This window comes from Lissotriton vulgaris, chromosome 12, assembly GCF_964263255.1.
Source record: "Lissotriton vulgaris chromosome 12, aLisVul1.2, whole genome shotgun sequence".
In the NCBI taxonomy this organism is placed as follows: Eukaryota; Metazoa; Chordata; class Amphibia; order Caudata; family Salamandridae; genus Lissotriton; species Lissotriton vulgaris.
Genome location: NC_141700.1, coordinates 384,789,043 through 384,807,805, shown reverse-complemented (window position 1 = coordinate 384,807,805; position 18,763 = coordinate 384,789,043). Strand labels below are relative to the sequence as shown.

The 18,763-nt window shown below is 47.8% G+C and overlaps 1 protein-coding gene across 1 annotated transcript in view; it reads right to left on the bottom strand.

The window, feature by feature from the left end:
- Nucleotides 1-18,763, bottom strand: part of LSM14A (LSM14A mRNA processing body assembly factor) — a 318,574-nt gene that overhangs the window by 43,486 nt on the left and 256,325 nt on the right. The gene's annotated exons all lie outside the window — the stretch shown is intronic.

The window sequence follows — 18,763 nt, the reverse complement described above, 5'->3', positions numbered from 1 at the left end:
GAGGCGGAAAAGCGTACACAAATCTGCCTGACCAGTTAATCCATATCGCATTCCCCTCCGACCGTGGGTGTTGAAACCTGGCGGCCAAGGTTGGGCATTTTGCATTTTCGTGGGTGGCAAACAGATCTATCTGTGGATGCCCCCACATTTGGAAGAATCGTTGAAGAACTTGTGAGTGTATCACCCATTCGTGAATCTGTTGTGACTGACGACTCAACAGATCTGCTATCTGATTGTGAATTCCTGGAAGGTGTTCTACTGTCAGGTGTATGTTTTGAGGAATGGCCCATCTCCAAATGTTCTGTGCAAGCTGGGGCAGTTGCAGAGAGAGTGCCCCTCCTGTTTTTGTAAATAATACATGGCTGTCATATTGTCCGTACGGATTAGGACAGCTTTGTTTCGTACTTGTACCTGAAACTTTTTGAGTGCTAGGAAAATTGCTAGCAGCTCTAGATGGTTGATATGGAAATGTCTTTGTTGGTTGTTCCATTGGCCTTGTGTGGTATAATGCAGGAGATGGGCTCCATCTGTCGTGAGCACTATCTGTGGAACAGGGTCTAGGAACGGATGTCCCTTTGTCAAGTTTTTGGTGTTTCACCATTGCAAAGACCGATATGTACGGCTGTCTACCAACACCAGGTCTGTGAGCTGACCTTGAGCCCGATTCCACTGTTGTGCTAGACATTATTGTAATGGACGCATTTGCAGTCTTGCGTGAGGAACTATGAAGATGCAAGACGCCATCATGCCTATTAGTCTCATGAACATTCTGGCTTGGAGAGAGTGCTGGTGTTGAAAAAGGGAGACTAAGGTAGGTCTGAATGCTCTGTATCCTGGCTTGACTGGGATACGCTAGAGCTGTAGATGTGTCTATGGTAGCTCCTAGATATTGATGAACGTGCGAAGGCTCTAGGTGCGCCTTTGTGTAGTTTATTGTAAACCCTAAGTCGTGCAATGTCTGAATTGTTTGTTTGTGTGTTGTACACACTGGTTGAACGATTTTGCTTTTATAAGCCAATCGTCGAGGTAAGGGAAGACATGTATCTGTTGTCTTCTGAGATGTGCTGCTACTACTGCTACGCACTTTGTAAACACTTGTGGTGCTGTTGTGACCCCGAATGGAAGGACTTTGAACTGATAGTGCTGTCCTTGTATGACCAACCTTAGATACTTCCTGTGCGCAGGATGTATAGGAGCATGAAAATAGGCGTCCTTTAGGTCTAGTGTTGAAAGAAAGTCTCCCTGTTGTAGTAGTGGGAGTACTTGTTGTAAAGTGATCATGTGAAAATGATCGGATTGATTGTATGTAATGATTGAGGGGCCTGAGGTCGAGAATTGGTCTTAATGTCCCGTCCTTCTTGGGTATTAGAAAATATAGCGAATAAACCCCTGTTCCTTGCTGTTGTAAAGGAACTATTTCTATTGCGTCCATTTGAAGAAGCGACAGAACTTCTTGTTCAAGCAGAGTAAGGTGTTACTCTACAATCTTCTTCGGCGTCGATTTTTTCGGTGCCGATAATGTTGTTTAGTGTTCTTTGCTTTAGGAGGAGTTATCGAGTCATGTGGCAAATTTTTCGGTGCCGAAGGTGGTTTGGGCTTGGTAGGCTTGTCAGAGGGTTTGGGCGTGTCTGTATCAGGCCTTGGAGTCTTTGGTACCGATGTTGGCGATTTCGGCGTGGAGACAGGTTTCGTTGGGCCTGCAGCGCCAGACTCTGGCTTTCCATCTTTATTTTTGGAACTGGAAGGTTTCGGAGTCGAAGCTTTCGGATCCGGTACAGTTTTTGGCTTCGGCACCGATGGTTCTGGTGCCGAAGGGTCTTTGTCTTTGGGCACCGAAGGGCGTTTTGGCTTCGGTGTCGAAGAGTCCTTCGGTGCCAATGGAGGAGGTGGAATTGGCACATGTGGTTTTTTCGGAGCCAAGGCACCCGAAGGCGTAGTCTTTTTCCTCGTAGTCGAGCCCAAAGGCCGAGGGTAAATTTCGGTCTCGACTGGGGCCCATGGGCGGTGTGCAGACCGCTGCCTTTGGCTTGGGTAGTGTATGTTGTGCAGGGGCAGGGGTACTCACGGGCTGCCGAGATGGAATCGAGTCGTCTGAGTCCTCTGCCCCCAATATGATCTGGAGATCAGGCTAGTCTTCCTCGGCGACGAGTGGAGCCTCGTCCTCGAAGATATCTTCGATTGGATCCTCGTCCCCGGAGACGTCCTCTCCGATTTTCTCCTCCTCAAAGATGGCCTCCGGTGCTGGCGCTGATCTCCTCATCTCATGTCAACGGGCCCTCCGATCCAGAATGGTTTTCTTCGATCGGAAGGAGGCACAGGCTGTGCAGGTCAACTTGTCGTGTTCCGGCGATAGACAGAGGTTGCAGACCTCGTGATGGTCGCTATGAGGGAATTTTGATCGACATACCGGGCATCTCTTGAATAGAGTACTGTCCATGAGGCGTAGGCCGTACTGCGCCGATAGGCCCAACAGCCCGCGTCAACCCCCGGAATGTAGCTGGTGATGTCGAAAAGTCTATTCGATGTCGAAATTGTTTATATAAAGTTTCACGCTTCAAAGTTGCTGAAAAAAGTCTTTTCTAGCCGGAGCGGAAAACTTTCATCCGAACCCAGTGGCGGAAAAAAACAATCTGAGGATGGAGTCGATGACCATGCGCAGTATTGTCCAAGAGAGGAGTCGCCTATCTCGTGACTACTAAGACTTCTTCCAAGAAGACAACAACCTGCAATCATCCGAGCCCAACACCAGGTGGCGATCTACTGCTAAGTGTACGATCTGCAGCTCATATGCCTCGAACATCCATTTATAACAGTATTCGAAAAGATACAGAAAAGTTACTACTTGCTAAACAGGTTCACACATAGGGGAAAAAGAGTGCATATACGAGCTCATGGACATTGCAGGTAGTTATTTATATAAATATCAATAAAATGAATAGGCCATCTCTGCTATAACATATTGGAACATTGCAGTGTTGTATACAGCAGCATATATCCTAATAAAGTTACACCAAATTTTTAAAGGAATTACAAACCTATGAAGCCTCAGCCATCCTTCGAGTGGGAGAAGAGGGACCTGACAACCTTCACACAAGGGTACCTCGCAGCAAGCAGTCTAGGAAAGAAATGCACTCCAAATGGTGTAAAAAAAATGGAGGCCTGATCATCGAGTCTGTAGATTAGCTGTTCATGCGCTGCCATCATGGCCATAGTGATGCTGAAGGAGTAAGAGTAGTTTTCCTGATAATGCACTCAATTTGATTCAAGTAGGAATGAATACTGGGGCAGGTCCAGGGAATATGTAGAATCTCTCCTCCTAGAAGCCTGCATTGCCAGCATGCTGCACCATTGCATAATTTCACTCTGAAGCCAAAAGACATCCAATGCCAGTTCTGCAGGATCTTAAAGAAGCTGAATTTAACACATGCTTCCCTGAGGCTATCATGTTCATAAAAGATTGGCTCAGTCTTCTTCATGTATGCCATTTGCAAACTCCAATCCCATCTATGTCGCAGAAATTGCTCCTCCGTTTTGAAAGTCTAGAGCTTTTTCCCAATGTAAGATTTACCCCCACTTTTTGCTCCCAGTTTGACTACTAGGTATTGGTGCGATGACTCCAATGCCTGACCCAGCTAAACAGGACTCTGCATGTGTTCCGACCTTTAAAATGGTATATGTCTAATTGGCGTGGCCGAATTGGCATAGCCCAACCTACTTAGAAATCTCTAGTATATGGTACTAGGGGTACCTAGGGCCTGTAAGATGAGGTGCAGGAAGGCACATGGGTGTTGCCCCAAAAGGCAGAGGGAAAATGGGAAACACATGAGAGGGGCTGCTCTATTGTTCAGGCAGACAGCACTATGGACTAGGTAAACCAGTTGTCAAACAGTTTTTACAGGTGTGTGTAGCCCCCTTGGTACCCACACCTCTGGGTTGGGAGCTCTGGACGCCAACAGAGGGGTTCAACCATGTCGGGAGTGGGCAGAAGGGTGCAACTGGAGATAGCAGGAAGTCATCAGGAGGGAGGGAACCTGATAACCTATTGGCTACAAACAGCATCATCCCCTGAGGGCACTTACTGAACATTAAAAGGGCACCTAGAACTCAGTTATCAGCTGGGCTTGAAGAACTGCTCTGCTGCACCGAGGAACTGGCAAAGAGGCTGCAATTGCGCAAACACCACCTGCTGAACTTCATGGCTAGCAAAAAGAGGTACTGTGCCTGCTGTGTCCTGCTCCAGGAGAAACAGTCTCTAAAACCCAACAAAATCCAAGAGTGAATCAGCTGGCTGACCACCTGTTCACAGCACAGGGTCACAATGACTGAGAAACCTGCTGGGGCAAGTTGGTAGCCCAAAATATTCAGGCTGCCGCCGTACAGCACCGGAGACCAGGACCCAACGTATAAAGTTGAACAGAGTTAACTGAGCCCAGGAGAGTCGTCTGAGTGCAGCTTGGTCACCCATAAGCCAAGTTATCGCCCAGGGAAGGATTTGGCTGTGATCGTGATTGGTAGTCCAGTGGTAACTAGACTTCTACCAGCACCGACATGACTTCGAACGACGTTAACCCTACGACTAGAACTACCTCACCCCCTTCGTGGACTAAGGAGCAGCCCCAGGAAGACCCCCAATTGACCGCATCACATCCATAGCATCTTTGAGCAACTTCATCCCTTGCATTAGGACCACTTTCATAGGAATCCGCTGCAAAAGGGATAAAGTGCCTGGAGCAGGCTGGAGACTTTCACATGTCAAAGTAACTGATTCGGAGTACCTTGCCAATCCACCCCGACAGACTCCCTCCAGGAGTTGGTTGCCTAAAATGATTAAGTTGCTGCAATACAACTATCCCAACAAAAAATTTAAGTATGAAAATAGTTGAATTTGGCAATGTTTGTTAATTGGTGAGTGAAATGCTTTAATTTACTATACCATGTAAATTCTTTACTGCCAGAACCCTTAGGTGGATCTTTTTCGTTGTGGTTTATAAAAATACACAAAAATATATTACATTTTAATAAATTGGTGTCAAATTTCTTTAGCGTCTTGTAGATTTCTTTGTTTTGGTGCTGTTTAAATGCTTCACACTTATTTCTCGGTGTAAGACTTGCTGCTCCGTGCCACAGCTACCCAGGGTTGAGCTGAACGTTTGACAAACTAGACCTACTGGTTATAAAGGCATTGGTAGTGTATTACATGGTGAGATCACCCAACCACAACATATAATCTTCCCTACTTCCTCACAACTGAGATCAGTTTTTTTATACCCTACCCACTTCACTAAGTAAGAATGTTAGAAATAGGAGTCAGAAGTGTATATGCAGGATTGGGGTCCTAATCAGGCTTGCAGACAATGTAGCAGTTATTGCCAGAACGTTTTTTGGGATAAACAGAAAATTTGTGATAAGTTTGTAAAAGACTTACGAGGGCCATGCTCAATCAATTGCCCTAATTACTTACCTGTACACTGTGGTTCTCTGGTATGGATACATTTTGAAAAAAACCTGAGGCAGAGGAGTTGTGCCTTACTGGGAATATACAGTATGTCTTTATCCCCCTGTCGACGGGATCATCAACTAGATCATCCATGGGGCAGCAACGGATGCGGCCGTCATCAACGAAGTGGTTGAAGAGGAAATCTTTGTACTCTGAGATGGTGTTGTTTTGGTTTTTATTGACGTGTGCGCTGTTGTCTAGATCGTCGACGTAGTCGAAGTCGCCAGTGTGTATGTTCCTGGTGACAGATTCCGTAGACTATGTACTTCGTTAACGGACAGTTTTTCTTTGAAGAGTGCTCATTGAATGGGGTATGAAGAGCAGATGGAGATGTTGAATTTGATGCGAGACAGTAGGCTCTTTTCTTGACCTTTTTTCCTTACTTGTCTCTCTACTGTGAGACGTAGATTTTTTTAGTCTGTCAGAAGGTGAAGATTACCCCTCTTTCTTGAGGAGGTATGAGCCTTCCCCTCACACTCTGAATCAAAGTCAAAGATAGACTTCTTTTTCTGTAGCCACAGAAGCAGTCTACCCCCGGTCTTTGAGGGTTTTAGGAGGAAAAAGTACAGAAGAACTTTAATTCCTTTGGTTTATGGTGAGGATAAGACAGTAGAAGCATTCTTTATGTGGACCCTCAGACTGGAGCCTGGATTTTCCAGAAATCTTGCAAGGCCTAAAAAAGCCTTTTCTTTTTAAATCAAGACATTTTGTGAGAAAGCACAGCCAAACACTCTCAAACTGTACCTCAGTTGATGGTAGGAGGTGTAGAGAAACAAAGGTCAAAAGGTTAACAGTGACACTCTGAGCAAAGCTCAGGAGACTCCCCAACATGACATGTGGTAAGAAATCTGAGGTATGGTGGCTCTGCAGGGCATGAGTGTTTCAGGGTCTGTGCCCAGATTGGCTGAAGTTTGGGTGCATTAAATCAGAGATAACTGGCTATTAATGGCTATTGTTTTTCCAATAGAGTTTAATGTTAAAGCTTTAGCACTGCTTTTTATTACTGATACCGTGGAACTTCCACCATGACAATGGGGAAGATTTAAGCATGTGAATCTATAGAAGATACAATACTGGAGAAGCCTGCGGATTCCCTCACCAAAGACATACACACTGCCATTGCAGCCTGCATGTTTTGGTGCAGCTAAAAGGGTAGAGTCGACCTGGCACACATCCATGTGCGCCATGCCTGCCAGCACTGCAAAAGGCATAGGCAAGTCAACCCTACAGCAGGCCTTACAGCCCTAATGCAGGATGCACTACCTCTTGTGAGGGCAGGAGCAGATATGCCCCTATAGTGTTTAAGTCTATTCTTAGTCATTATAAGTGCACTGTGAAGCCATGCCGAGTACATGGGCTGGGAGCTAGTCAATAAGAGTTCCACAGCTCCAGGAGAGCTTCACCGAATCCCAAGATGTTGGGTACTGAACATCTCAAATTAATGAGCCCATACTGATGCCTGAGTTGGGTTCAATAATAAATGCACTCCGAGGTACCCCTAAAAACCTATCAAACCTCTAATGTGCGGCGAACTAGTCTGCACCAGCCTGCCACTTCCAGACATGTTCCTGACCCCCTGAGGTGGGAGCCTTGTGCTCTTGTGGGTCAGAAACAGTCCACTCCGGGTGGAGGTGCTTCACACCTACACCCAAGCAGGAAAAGCATTGAAGGGCGGTGAGCCTTAAAGGCTTCCTACCCTTTATGCTAGCCAACTAGTGGAGATTACTGCCGCCCGCCATTGACAAAGCCCCACTCCATGCAGGCATTATGGGTTGAAGAGTGGAAGCAGAATGTAGCAGCAAAGCCCCACTTTTGGCAGCAATGTCAGCAGGAAAATTAGTAAGCAGGAAAAGTATGTCCCCCATCACCCAAGACCACCCCTATAGTGTCCTGAGCTAAAGCGACCCCCCCCCCTGAAAATTCTCCATATTGCTTTGGAGGATCTCAGCCAATAGGATTAGTGGTATGCCCCCTCCCCAAAGGGAGTGGACATACAAAGAGTAGAGTCACCCTAAAGTAAGTTGCCCATTGGCTACTACCTTGCAGTCCCTGTAACATCCCTAAACTGATTGATATGGGGCACCCCTGAACCTTAAGGTATAGTTTACCATTCGGTGTAGTTTTGCTGCTTGAAGACAGATTCCCAATGCTGTGCATTATACCACAATCTAGTGGTTGGGTCCGGAACTGTATTCTTTTTTTCGTGGCCCAGGTGGGCGTTGACATACGACCATTTCGTGTCCTTCGTGACATCGACGTGCTTCCTCCGGAAGCGCCACCTTTGGTCGCCATCTTCGGATTCTTTATTCTTGTCTTATTCTTTTTTTTTCTCTTATTTTCTAAAGTCTTTCAGTTTTAATCCCTTTCCTCCCGTCTCATCTTTCTGGCGGAGGTGGGTGGGTTCGCTAGTGAATCCAGAAAGATCTTCAAGCTGCAAAACTACACAGACAGGTAAGAAACTATTCGTTTTACAGCATGAATCTTTCTGGATTCACTATGCTGTGCATAGACTTAGTATCGGTTTGTTGTTATTGCGGCGGCTGGGTGGAAGATAAGCCTGTGTTCTTGAATATGTGCTGGAGCACTTTCTGTCCCACTTGTGCTTCTTTGTTCATTTGTGCTTCTTTGTTCATTTGTATGTCCACACAGTAGTGTTTCGTAAACGTGTGCACAGAAGCCCATGTTGCCGCCAGGCATATGTCCTGAATGGGAGTATTTGCCAAGAAGGCTATAGTAGCTCCCTTCTTTCTTGTTAATTGGGCCCTTGGACCCTCTACTAGTTCTTGTCCAGCTTGTTTGTGGCAGAATTGTATAGTTTGCGCGATCCATCGTGCAATTGTCCCTTTAGTAACAGCTTTTCCCATGAAACTTCCTGCACAGGAGACAAAAAACTGTTTTGTTTTCCTGTGATCTTTAGTTCTCTCTATGTAATGCATGACTGCACGTCTCGCATCCAGAGTGTGCAGTGCCCTTACTGCTTTTGTTGTTGGTTTCTGAAAGAAACTTGGTATTTGAATCGTTTGGTTGATGTGGAACTAGGACACCACCATAAAGTGTGGGTCCGTTCTTATCACCACCCTATTGTTGTGAATTTGTATGTAGGGTTCCTGTAGTGTTAACGCCTGCAGCTCGCTTACTCTGCGTAGCGAGGTGATTGCCACTAGGAATGCTGTTTTTAACGTTAGCATCTGTAGAGAGGCTTTATGCATAGGTTCGAAAGGTGCCTTCATGAGTTCTGTCAGCAATACATTGAGGTTCCATGCCGGTGCTGGTAACCTTTTAGGTGGTGCGATCCTTTTTGCACATTCCAAGAATCTTTTTACAATCATAGAAGTAAAAAAGCTTTTGCCTGTTTCCCCTCTAGTGTAGGCGACAATGGCTGCTAGGTGTACCCTTAGCGATGATGAGCTCAGGTTTGTCTCGAGCAGGTGTGTGAGGTACTTAAGGACTGTAGAGTCTCTTGTCATCTTGTTGTGCAGACCCTCCTTTTTGCACCATAATGTGACCCTCTTCCATTTGGCCACGTAGCACTCACGTGTGCTTGGTCTTCTTGCCTCTCGAAGTACCCTCAGGGTGCTCTCAGGTAGCTTCAGGTGTGCAAACTCTATGTCCTCAGGAGCCAGGCACCTAGGCTGAGACTTTCTGGCTCTGGATGCAACACCTCTCAGTTTTGCATGGAGAGTAGGTCTTTCCTCCTCCCAAATTTGTGTGGTGCACTCTGTCATTTCCATAATCTGTGAGTACCATGTTTGTCTGGCCCACTGGGGTGCGACCAGTATGAGGGTCATGCTGCTTGTCCTGCACTTGCTGAGCACCCTGTGAATCAGGGGAATCGGCGAAAAAGCGTAGGCAAATGTCTTTGACCAGCTTAAGCATAGGGCATTCCCATTGACCCTTCCCCTGGTTGCCTCGATGCGAAGTGTTGGCATTTTGCATTCTGGCGTGTTGCAAACAGGTCTATTGACGGTGTTCCCCACCTGTCGAACAGTCTCCTTGTTTCTTGAGCATTCAGCTCCCACTCGTGCGAGGCCGATGTCTATTTGCTGAGCCAGTCCGCTTCCACGTTGCCCTTTCCTGGCAGATGTATTGCCAGTAGATCTATTTTCAAAGGTATTGCCCATTTCCATATTTCTTGCGCTAGCGCCGACAGTGTTGCTGACTGTGTTCCTCCCTGTTTGTTTATGTAGAACATCGTAGTTGTGTTGTCCGTCTGGATCAGCACTGTTTGATTGTACAACTTCGTCTGGAAGGCTTTCATAGCTAGGAGAACAGTCTTTAGTTCTAGGTAATTGACGTGTCTTATCGCATCTGCTTGTGTCCACAAGCCCCTCACGCGTAGTTTTTCAATGTGTGCTCCCCATCCCTTTTGGGATGCGTCCGTGATGGTCACTTTTGGTGTTGGTGGTGTTAGAAGTTTCCCTTGTGTTAGGTTTCCTTTGTTCCACCATGATATCTCCTCTTGCACTGCGTGCGTTACAACCACTAGGTCCTCCCAACACCCCGTCGCTTGTGACCATTGGTCCTGCAGCCACTCCTTGAGTGGTCTCATGTGTAGTAGGACATTTGGTATTATGTGGATGCATGAGGCCATCATGCCCATCATCTTGCTCACCGTCCTCACGGTCAGAGCTTGCCCCTTCTGGTAGAGGCGCGTCTCCTTCAACAGTGCCGTCGTTCTCTTCTCGCTGGGGAACACCTTCCCCTGAACGGTGTCGATTTGTGCTCCCAGAAATATCTTGACCTGTTGTGGATTTATGGAGGATTTCTTCCAGTGAATGGAGAAACCTAGGGCTATTAGTTTGTCTGTCACTCTCTGATCGCGCTGTTTGCACGTGTTGTAGGACTTTGCCTTTATGAGCCAATCGTCTAGGTAAGGGTATACTTGTATCCCCTCCCTCCTAAAGTGCACTGCGACTGCTGCCAGACACTTTGTGAACACCCTTGGAGCTGATTTTAGTCCGAAGGCCAATGCCATGCACTGATAGTGGTCTGAGTGGATTGCAAAACGTAGCAGATGCTTGTGTCGACTGTTCATTGGGATGTGCAGGTAGGCATCCTTTAGGTCTATGGTGACTATGAAGTTCCCTGTTTGGATCTGAGGGAGTACTTCTTGCAGGGATGTCATTTTGAATTTTTGTGTCTTTATGAATTTGTTGAGGAACCTTAGGTCCAGGATGGGTCTCATTGTTTCGTCTACTTTGGGTACTAGGAAGCATGTAGAGTACACCCCCTTGTTCCTTTCCATGGGAGGTACAGGCTCGATAGCCTCCTTTAGTAGCAGTTCCTCTGCTTCCCTCTGAAGAAGCTCTAGTTCCTTCTTTGCTAGTGCTCTTTTCTTTGGTCTTCTGCTTGGTGGTGTTTTTTCTAACTCTATGCAGTACCCGTACTGTATTGTGTTGATCCATTTGTCCGTTGTAATTTTTCTCCACTCCTGGAGGAAGAGTCTTAATCTTCCTCCCACTGGTGTTACGTGGTTGTGGTGTTTCGGTGCGTGAGACTCCTGTTTTTTGTTTTTGTGCTCCACCCTTGGAGTTTTTTGTAGGGTGTGCACTGTCAATGTGGCAGAGTCACTTGGAGGTGGTTTGCTGACCACCCCTCCTGGTGTTTCCACGTCCACTCGCTCTCCTGCGAAAGGACTGGCCCCTATGTTGATTTTGCCATTTCGGTTTTTGATGGCCATGTTGTGTATGGGTGTCGCTTTGGTGGGAATGTTGGAAGGACTGATGCGACGTTCCCGGCTGGCTCCCCCCTCTCCCGTGTGGTCTACTTGAGGGGGTCCCTCTCTTTGCTCCCCTGAATCGCAAGGCCCCCATGGATCTTGCGGTGTCATTATCCTTTTTGAGCTGTGAGAGCTTGTCGTCTACTATAGGACCGAACAGTGTCTCACCGTTGAACGGAGTGTTCAGGATGTTGTGCGCTGCACGTCCGGTTTAAAGCCTGATATTCTGAGCCAGGCTTGCCTTCTATCCGTGATGCCCAGCATCATAAGCCTGCTGGCCGTGTCTGCCCCGTCCAGTGCTGTTTTAGGCAAGAGTTTGCCAGGTTCTTCCCTTCCTCTACTAGGTGCGAAGCCCTTTGTTGGTGCTCCTGAGGGAGGTGTTTCACCAATTGCCCCAGTTCCTCCATGATCTGATAATGGTGTCTGTTGAGTAGTGCATTTGAATTAGCCATGCGCCAGTGCATAGCGGCATTCCTTTCAATTTTCCTTTCTGTTAGGTCCATCCTTCTGCTCTCTTTATCCGGGGGTGGACCCTAAGTAGTTGGCACATTGACCCTTCTTGCTGTTGCCTTCCCCTGTATGTAGGCTGGGTCCTTTGAGGAGTGCTTTTATTTTTTCTCCGTCCTTGGCGTGACGGGTTTACAGGTTCCTTGAACGCCTTTCTTCCTTGCCCCTTGATGCTTTCGAGCATTGGCAGGTACTGGCTCCTAGTGTGCATTGGAAGTAGTGTCTCTACTAGGAAGTCCCCTTTCGGCACCTCCTCTTCGAGCTTGACCCTGAACGCTGTAGCAGCGTTCTTGATGCATTCATTATAGAGCCCAATGCCGTCCGGTGGCGAGGGCCTGGCTGGATACGTGTCCACTCAATCTTCAGGACTTTCGGCGTCGACGTCCTGCCACTCTACCTCCTCCGAGTATGTTGATTCTTGGTCCACTCTCTGTTCGTCATCTCTCTCCTCCTCGTAATAGGCATCATCATCTTCCTGATATGCCAGATCTTCCAAGCTCTCAGACGCTTGTTCTACTTCGAAATCTTAGTCTTCGACCACCTGTACTTCTGGTGACTTTGGCCTCGAAGAAATTGTGTACGTTTTCATTTTATCTTCGAAATCTTTCTTTCGCTGCAGGATGTTCTCCATCTCTGCCTCGAGTCTCCTCTTCTTTCTTTCCATCTCCGCTGCCTGTTCGGCGTCGAGTGGTTGCGCCGGTCTCTTTGGCGCGCTAGATGGCGTCGAGATTGGTTTCGGCGGCGACGCGGTTTTCGGCGTCGGGGCTGGTCATGCGTCTTTCGTCGACTTTGAAGATGTTTTCGTAGTCGAGCGCTCCTTTTCTTGGAGGGTTTTCGACGACTTTGGTTGGTCGCCGTCCTTCGGCGCCAGGGAGTCCTCCTGAGAGGATCCGCTGGGCCTGGATGTCGCTGCGGACGCCGAAGCTTTCGGCGTCGGCGATTTCGGGGTCTTGCCCTCGTTTTTTCAACAGTCTTGGGTAGACCTTTTTGGGGCGTCGATTCTCATACCTTTTCAGTAGTCTTCTTATTATCGGTCTCTGCGACCGTGAGGCCGAGGTCTTCTTCAGCGACGTAATCCTCCTAGTCGGTCGAGAGTCCCAGGTCTCGAAGGGACGGAGGTTGGCCCTTGCCTTGCATGGCGTAGTTTGCAATCCTTTGCCTCTCTCTCACTGGAAGGATCTTCGGGGTGAATGCGGAGCAGGCGTTGCAGTCTCTGCTTTCGTGGTCGACCGGCAGGCAGAGGTTACAGACTGGGTGTTGGTCCTTCTGCGCGTGTTTATGATGGCAGTTGCGGCAGAATTTGAATGGTGTGTTGTCCATGTCTTGCGTTCAGGGGGCCCCCTGATTGCGCATTCTCCTGTGGACGTCGAAGAATCTCGAAATTTCTCCCTTCTTCGTCGTCCTTTCGATGGTGTAGTCTTCCTTAGTCTTCTCCAATGTTTTTTCTCCAAAAACTCGAGTCTTGCTTTGCTCCCAATCTCTGGAGATCTTTCGGGAACGATCCAGACCCAACGGCGGAAAAAAGAATCTGAAGACGGCGCCCAAGGGTGGGAGCTTCCGCAGGAAGCATGCCGACGTAACAGGAAGGACACCAAAAGGTGGGACATAGACACCCACCTGGGCTACGAATAAAAAAACAAAAAAAGAAAAACAAAGAAAAGACTACGATTCCAGACCCAACCACTAGACCGTGGAATCCAGAAAGATTCACGCTGCAAAACTTAGAGTTAGTCCATCCCCTAAACTTCTTATAAGTATAGGATCCCAGTCCCTAGGACTTTAGATTACCCTGGACGAAACTCTGCAACATATATCCTGGAACTTCGACATTCCATTTCGACTAGACGACGGAAGAATCTCCCTTGGGGTCAAGGAGTGACCCACCTGTTCAAACAGGCACCAAAGAAGCATCTTGCCGGTCTACATTTTCGAGGCTCCCGCCAGATCTCAAAGAATATCCGACACAGGACACAGACTTCCAGACATCTGAGGCAGACACGAGATCCCAGTAAAGCTGAGACCCGCAGCCGTCACGAGAGACATGGGACCGGAACTCCTGGACACCTTGCATATTTGCAAGTGCACCTACTTGCCGAGCTTTCCTGAAGTTGTGCATTGGGATACTTTTAGTCCAAGCCCTGAGCACCATTTGCACCAAACATTGTGGGCCTACACTCCACGAGTGTTCCATGGGCCTGCTTCTAGCATTCCTGTTTGAGGCTCCTTCGCAATCCCTGGTCCGTCGACTGGTGGGTCCCCACGGAGGTAACTCTTGTTTCTTGGGCTTTCCTGGTTGTTTCAGACGTGCCCTGACTCCCCTTCAAAGGGCGAGTCCCTCAGACCTTGCTTGACTGCACCAAAGCCAATCTTTCCATTATACGTGGGTTGTTGTTGCCAAGGCTTGTTGGGTCCAATCCGGATACAGACACCGCAGCACTCGACATCCGACGTGGGACAGCTTGAATCCAGCTCCTGGTTGTCGTCAACCCCTCCTGGTCCTCGTGGCTGAAGAGTCAAGCTTCACCTCCATCACCTGAAATCACAAGACATCGGCTAGCATCTTCGGGTTGCCTCCCTGGTCACTGGCAAGTAACCCAGACTCGGTCCCCTCTGCTTTCAGGTTCTTCAGATCTTCGGTCCAACCGTGGATCCGTCCGGACACCTTTCATTTGGTCACCTGCAGCACTTCTTTGCAGCCCTCCATAGGAAACGACGACGAAACCAGACATGAAAAGACACCTATTCACCAGGCTTCCCTGGGTGAGGTAAAACGAGTCCTTTGGTGATCCCGTGGGTCTTGACTCTCGAACTGTCCAGTACTGAAGGGGTTTGTTGCTAGTCCACTCCTAAGTGTCCTTAATCTTTAAAATTCTAACCGCAGCTTTCTCCATAGAAGTCAATGGTGATTCGTGGCTGGGTTTAGACACTGCACGCGTCCCCCGTGGGTCTCCTGGGTCCCTTCCTTGGGTGGTTCCTGGTTGCCCCAGCGGTTCTACGGGCCCTAGGCCTTGTCTCTATGCTCCTTGTGGTTCTTTTACCACTTTCTTAGTATATGGTTTGTGAGGCCCCCTAGGGCAAAACGTATACTGTGCCATTTACTGCGTGCTAAGTAATTGTATTGTACTTTTGCCGCTAGCCTCATAAAGAGACTAGAGGGATGTGTTTAGAATATATATATATATATATATATATATATATATATATATATATATATATATATATATATATATATATATACACACACATACACATACACACACCTGGTGTGGTTCTCCTTTCATTTGCTCATTCATGAGATTATTGACCGGTAAAACAAGCTGCTTTACATTCCTTCAAGACTTAGCCTGAAGGCTGCTCTCCACAGCTACCACTAGGATAGCTTTCTATAAAGGTTGTCTTTAAACCTACCATCAATAAGGGTTGTTTGGATTGGTGCAATGTGCCCACTAGAATAGTGGACAGCAAATGCCAGGCCAACTTCTCACATGCTTGACCGCATCCTGCTGCGACCATAGCCCGCTCACTGAGTTTGTTCATGTGTACGCCCCACCTCAGCTGGGAGGTGTCTGTTGTGATGGTCACTGTTGGAGTTGGTTGTGTGAATGGTTTGCCCTGTCATATGTTTTCCTTGTTCCACCACACTATTTCCTGATGCACTGCGTGTGTGACAACCACTAGATCTTTTAAACTCCCGGTTGCCTGTGACCATTGCTGCTGTATCCATTCCTGGAATAGTCTCATGGAGTCAAATATTTTGGACTAGGTGAATGCATGAAGCCATCAGTCCCATCAGCTTGCTCCCCATACCCACTGTCGGAACTTGCCCCTTGCAGTAAAGACGTATTTCCTTCAGCATCGCCAATGCTCTCTTCCTGCTGGGGAACACTTTGGCCGGTATGGTGTTTATCTCCGCCCCTAAGAATATCTTGATCTGCTCCATGTCTGTTGAAGATTTTTTCCAATAGATTGAGAATCCCAGTTGGGTTAGTGTTTGTACGACCTGCTGGATGTGTTTGCAGTGGCTGTACGAACTTGCCTTTACGAGCCAGTCATCAAGATAGGGGTATACGTGTATTCCTTGCCTTCGTAAGTGTGCTGCGACAGCTGCAAGGCATTTTGTAAACACCCTTGGTGCGGATTGGAGCCAGAATGCCAGTACTGTGAACTGGTAGTGAGTTTGGTTGATCACAAACCTTAGTAGATGTTTGTGCTTGTGTTTGATGGGGATGTGTAAGTACGCATCTTTTAAATCTATAGTTGCCATGTAATCCCCTTGTTGTATTTGTGGTATTACCTCTTGTAAGGAAGTCATCTGGAATCAGAGTCCTTATGAATGTGTTCAAAAACCTTAGAACTAGGATAGGTCTTAGTATTTTGTCCACCTTTGGCACGAGGAAGTAGGTGGAGTAAACCCCCTTGTTTCTTTGGTTGTGCAGCACTATCTCCTTGCTGAGCAGTTCCTGCACCTCTAGTCGATAGAGCGAAAGTTCTTTTGCGGAGTGCCCCTTAAATCTTAGTTTTCTGTTCGGAGGTTTTTTTTCTAGCTCTATACAGTTTCCGTATTGTATGATGTTTAGTATCCATTTGTCTGTTGTGACCTTCCTCCACTCCTGGATGAAGTCTCATTCTGCCCCTTACAGGTTTTGTGTGTTCAAGGTACTGTTTGTTGTGAAACGCCTGGTCTCTGTTTTTCTGTATGTCCTTCTGCCCACCCAGAGGTGTAGTTAGGGTGGGCGTTGGCATTATTTTGAAGTCACTTGGGGGTAGGCTGCTGGCATTCTCTCCATGTCTGGCCCCATCCGTTTGAGTGCCATCGAAAGGAGTGACCCCCGGGGCTGTTACTGTCAGTTCTGCTGCTGTTGTTGTCCCTGATGTTGCTGGCCCAGATTGTTCCCTTGGTAGCTTTGCTGGAACGTTTGGTGCGATGTAGTAGGCACATTGCCACCCCTACCACCTGGTCTTCTAGCGGGTGTACCCTTTCGCATCCCTCTGAACTGCAGAGCTCCCATGGACCTTGCTGTCTCGTTGTCCTTTTTGAGCTGGGTTAACTTGTCAACTGGTGTGCCAAACAGTTGTTCACAGTTAAAAGTTGTGTTCAGGATGTTGTTCTGCACCTCTGGTGAGGTCTGAAACTTTAAGCCATGCGTGTCTTCTCTCTGTCCCGCCACTCATAATTAGTCTGCTCGACGTGGAGCAATGGAGGTGGCCCCTACATGGTGTGGTTCGCCCTTCTCTACCTCGCTCTTTCTCTGATGGTCTTGGGTGTGAACGCCGAGCAAGCATTGCAGTCCTCGCTGTTGTGGTCAAGCGGCAGGCAGAGGTTGCATACTGGATGCTGGTCCTTTTGGGCGTATTTGTGGTGGCAATTGGTGCAAAACTTGAAAGGTGGTTTTGTCCATTTTGCCGCTCAGGGGGCCACCTGGGAGCGCATTCTCCATTGAACGCCGAGATCTCGTTGAAAACGTTTTACCTACTCGTCCCGGTTACCTGACCTGTAGGCTGGTGCCTTGAAAAGTTTGAATTTCGCCGATTTTCTTCTCTTTTCGTCGATTCTTTCTCAGAAAACTATGGAGCTCTTCCGTAACGATCCAGAGTGAACCGCGGAAAAAAGAATCTGAAGATGGTGACCAAAAGGTGGGAGCTTCCAGAGGAAGCACGTCGACGTCACGAAGGACACCAAATGGTGATATGTCGACGCCCACCTGTGCCATGAAGAAAGAAAAAAGAAAAAAAAGACTACAATTCCGAACCCAACCACTAGATGGCGGAAGAATGCACAGCATAGTGAATCCAGAAAGATTCATACTGAAAAATAGTTAATTCCTGATGACCTTCGAAGGAAGAGGACAAAGAGGAACCATGCATGCAAAGAAGACTTGACACCCACTGGCTTGGCCCCAGCCCTACAGGCCTGTCAGCCGCCCTCAAGATCCTACGAAAACAGACTACCTGTCCCGCAGTCCAGAAGCCTCCAAAAACCTCTCGAAGGTCTGCTGCCTAGTACAAAAAAAACAGAACTCCAAAGAACAGCAGCCCTGTTCATGAAGAAACTTCAAGAAGGGCCTCTGGCATGTGGAACCACAAAACCCCGCCTCTGGGTCTACCACTGCACCAGACGCCTCCAGCCCATTGATCCTAGCGAGGTTCCCCAGCGATCCAGAGTCCTTCGTTGGCTGACCTCTCCTTGACTCCCCAACACCTGCAGCCTCAACCCGAAGGACCCCCTGTACGGCTCCGGTAAGTATTTACCGCTGTCTGAAGACACCCTTGCACCCGCAACTCCCATGCCTTGGGAAGCCTGACCGACGACTGTCCAGGTGAACCCCCCAACATCTGAACTTACCTGCCCAGCCACTGGTTTCCTTCATACAGCTTCCTTGTCCAAGCCTGCAGCCTTTGTGCGAGATTGTCGTCCTCCATTGACTTGCATTTGGCATCAGACGTTGTGTTGGTACTCTGCACCTGGCTGCCCCTGTGCCGCTCAGGGTGTAGGTCTGGTGCTGCCTTGTGGTGGCCCCTGATGCTTGTCCTGCCCCCAGAGGCTGACTTCCAACTCCGCTTTACCTACCTGTAATTGGCACGACTGAGTGCCCCTCTGCTCCACTGGTTAACATTAGGCACCCTACTCCGAATCGGACCTCTGCACCCGGCCGTCCTAGTGCTGCTGGTAGTGCAGTCTTGGTGCTCACTTGAACCTTGCACTGTATTGATCTTTCTGTTTTCCTCCCAAAGGATAACATTGTCATTTGAAGTATTGCACTAATTGTGTATTTTACGTGAACTCTAAAGTATTACTATTTCTAAAGACTGTATCTAACTGCTGAACTGAAGTCCATTGAAAAGTGTTGCCAGTTTGAAAATTGTACTTGCCTGAAACTTAGTTTCTTTGCTTCTAGTAATAAAAGTAAAGTATATTATTACAACAAACTGTTCTGGAATTAGTCTTTGCATTTGGGTAATCATTTCTTGGTAGAGTGTACAACAAATGCTTAATACAGCATTCTGATAAGCCCAACTGCTCGCCCACACTACCACAAAAG